Source organism: Arachis ipaensis, chromosome B05 (genome assembly GCF_000816755.2).
Source record: "Arachis ipaensis cultivar K30076 chromosome B05, Araip1.1, whole genome shotgun sequence".
Classification (NCBI taxonomy): domain Eukaryota; kingdom Viridiplantae; phylum Streptophyta; class Magnoliopsida; order Fabales; family Fabaceae; genus Arachis; species Arachis ipaensis.
Genome location: NC_029789.2, coordinates 73,340,708 through 73,344,734, shown reverse-complemented (window position 1 = coordinate 73,344,734; position 4,027 = coordinate 73,340,708).

The following is a 4,027-nucleotide window of genomic DNA, read 5'->3' as shown; positions in this document are numbered from 1 at the left end:
CGAATCACAATTATATTTAATGTTGGGTCAAATCTAACAATACTAACATCTTGTGTTCTGCAGCAATCTAGACCCTACATCAAAAATCTTTTTACATAGTGTTTTAAGGACCACATTATACTTTTCTCCCCAAAAGACATTCCCATGTTTTATATATATAAAATCTTTTATTTTTTCTTTTATTTTTTTTCATCTACTTATGTTACACATAAAAGACCTTTTTAAAACATTCCTATCTTTTGGTGTGTCTCGTAACATCATAACAACAAAAATAGGAATTAGAACATACCAATTAGTTTCAAATTTTCAAGAAAGATAATTCATATATAATCCATACATCCTTATTCCAATCTATTATAATCAAGGTTCTGAAAACCGGACCGGACCGGTCGGTTCGACCGGTTTAACCGCGAACCGGCGATACAAATGGTCCGGTCCTCCTTTAAAAACCGTAATAAGAAAAACCGTTCGAAAACCGGTAAACCGGTCGAAAATCGGCCGGTTAGGCCGGACCGGTAACCGGCCAGTTCTCTTAAAACGACGTCGTTTTTTACTTTTTTTTTAAAAAAAAAATAAAAACCCGATAACACTCGTTCTCCACCCCCTCTTTCCCCATTCACTCAGATTCACCTAATCACCTCACAACTCACTCCAAGGACTCCATCATCGCCAAACCCTAGCCCTAGGAATCCCGAACTGTAGCCCTCCATCGTCGCCGCCGTTCAGAGGTCGTCAGCGCCGCCGCCGTCCTAAGTCCTCAGGAACCCAGTAAGTCAGCAGGTCTCTTCGTCTTCGCTGGCTTCTCGAACCAGGTGAGTGCTCCTCGTCTTCATCTTCTTTGAGCTTCTTCTTCAATTTTTGATCCATATTGTTTCAATTCTTCTTGGGTCTTGGTTTGAAGTTTGGTTCTTCTTCTTCTTTGGTCTTCAGTCTTCGTTTTTCAGACTTCAATCTTCGTTCTTCGTTCTTTATTCTTCGGTCTTCCTTGTATGTATGGTTCTGATTGCTGTGGAAATTCGTTCTTTGTTCTTCAATTCCTTGTATCTATGTTCTTCCTTGTATGTATGTTTGGATTGGTTGCTAATGCTGAAAACTGTCTCTGTTATGTGATTTGTATCCAGAACACCTAATAGGCTAATATTGCTGTTTTAGTATTTGCTGTTTTGTAATTCTACCTGTTACTCTATTTTGGTCTAGAACACCTAATATGCTAGACAATTGTAACTATTACTCTGTTTTGGTCCAGAACACCTAATATGTTGAAAACTTACTCTATTATGTAACTGTTACTCTGTTTTAGTGTATTGTTGTTTTGTTAATGCTGTAAACTTGTAATGTTTTGCAATATTGTTGAATGCTGTAGGCAGAATTTAGATATGGTCTTGTTAATTTCATATCTGTTTTTAATGCTGAAAACTTACTCTTCTTGGGTCATGGCTCCTGTTTTTAATTGTTGATGGCTCCTGCTTTAGGTTAAGAATATGGTTAATCATTGTGTTGTGGCTCCTGTTTTTAATTGCCGATGGCTCCTAACTTGTTATTGTTCATTGTGTTGTGGGGCTATTTTTAATTTCATATATGTTTTTCATTGTGTTGTAGTTGCTGGTTTTGCTTTGATTTGTAGTTGCTGGGTGAAGGTTTAGTATTTTGTAATTGCTGGCTTTGTTTTCTAATTGTTGGTTTTGCTGATGGCTCCTAATTTTTTTGTTCAAATTTGCTAATGGCTTTGATGTGTAGTTGCTGGTTGTGCTGGTTTTGCTAGCTTTATTTGTAATAGCTAGGTGAAGGTTTAGTGTTTTGAATGTCTGATATTCTGATTTGTGATTTTTGAATCTGAAATTAATTAAATCATTGATTTTGTATTGTTGAAATTGTTGATTAAAATGGATTTGTTATGCTGTTGTTGCCGTTTTTTAATTTTTAAGTATGATGTTTTTGAATTTTTGTTGAAATAGTTATTGATTTCAGGGTTTAGAGTGATTATTTGTTGCTAGTATTTAACTTTTGTTGTTGTTAAGTTCTGTTAAGTTGCTACATTCAAACGTGCATTGGCCCATTCATCTTCACTTGCAAATTGCAATAACAAAAAGCTTCTCATTTGATGATCCATTAACTACCTCATTTTCTGGTACTATTCCTTTTGTTATTGCTTTAGCTGAAGAAATTGGAGGGGCTGGATGAGGAGACATTGATGCCTCGGAAAGACACCACTACCATTAACATATCCTTGTTACTTGAAGGTTTCTTTAGCACAATAGTTGAAATCACAATCATAATTACATAATATATTTAAATAGTTATCCCAAAACAAAAAAAAAAAACTCACAAGAACATCTTGAGGTTTTGATGATTGATAAATCTTTATGTTGACATTTAATATTTGAAATTTCTTTATACTATTTAATTTGAGTTTGTATATTAATAAGATTATATGAATTTGATTGATGACATTTAATGTAGTTTTTTAAATTTGAAAACTATTTTAATATTTATATTATACTATAATTATATTTTAGGATGTTTATTTATAATTTATTTATTATTTTATTTTAAAACGGTTTTTCCGGTTAAACCACCGGTTGGACCGGTTAGACCAATAAACTAGTGAACCAGTAGCTAGAGCGGTTTAATGACCGGTCCGGTTTTCCGAACCTTGCTCCACATAAAAAAGAACAATATATAAAATAATTGGGTGCAAATTTTTTTTTTTAAAAAAAATATATCTACCTTACAACTTTAATACTCCTCATTCCTTCTATTTCTTCTTTTTTACTTCTTTCTCTTCCTCATATAATGTGTGTATATATATTGATGAATGAGAAAGAATATATAAGATCCCATGGCTGGCACTATGGGTTCCATCCCATTAGAAAACTACAATATCAGAAATAAATAATCTTTTATACTAAGCATTGTACACTACACTACCACTACAATATTAACAACAAAAAATATTGATTACACCGTCAAAAATTAATATTAGCAACAAAAAAATAATGTTCAACATAAAAAAAAAAATCTGCCATGAATTTAACTACTTTCTCCTAATAATAATTGAAAACATGTTTAGACTCGGGAATGCACACTACATTATTAAAATAAAAGATGTAGTTCAACATTATTAGATAACATACATTATTATTACCAAAATATAGAAATCAGAAATAGAATTATATATATAGAATATCAGAACTAGCCTAACTATTTTTTCAGGATGACTGACATCACCAACTTCTTCTTCACTATTTCTCCTCGACAAATTGCTTTTTCACAAAACCTACAAATTAAACATATAAAAGTTTGTTTGATTGTGTAAGCATTTTTATTCCGTTTATTAATTTAGGAACATGGATCATGAAATTTTAGGTATTCTTGTTTGCTTTCAATACCGAAATAGAACGTATGCATATTATTTAGGCGAGTTCTCTAGTAGCCAAGATTTTGAGTGACTAACGATGACTAGAAGTTTACCAGCGTGTGATTTGTCTATTGAGTTTTTTTTTCTCTTTTGAGAGGTCTAAATTTAATATTTTAAAGATGTTTCATTGTACTCATTATGTCACAATCCTAATAAAATTTTTGGAATCATTAAGAGGTAGAGAGTATAGCCACAAAGTGAGAGAAAAGAGAAAAAAATAAAATTTTTATTTTTACGCAAAATAATAAATTTTAAATGACAGTTCCATTCATTCACGGTTGAATCGGCTTAAGGTGCTACAAAAGACGGTAACTTTCACTCTTTTATGGCAGTGGCAATATTGGAAAAGCAGGCACAAAACCTGGTTTTCCGATGTGGGTCTTATAGGGCACAGATCAAAACCAAACAAAAAAAATTGTTTCATAAAATTATACAGCCCAGAAAAATAATATAATACTAAATGTAAAAATCCACCAAGAGGCTTTGGGCATATTAGATCATATCTATTTTAAAAATGAACTAAAAATAAATGCCAACGGGGATAAAATGATCATGTAATAATTGCAATATTCCTAATTAATAGCAAGCGCCTTTTAACCTATTACATTA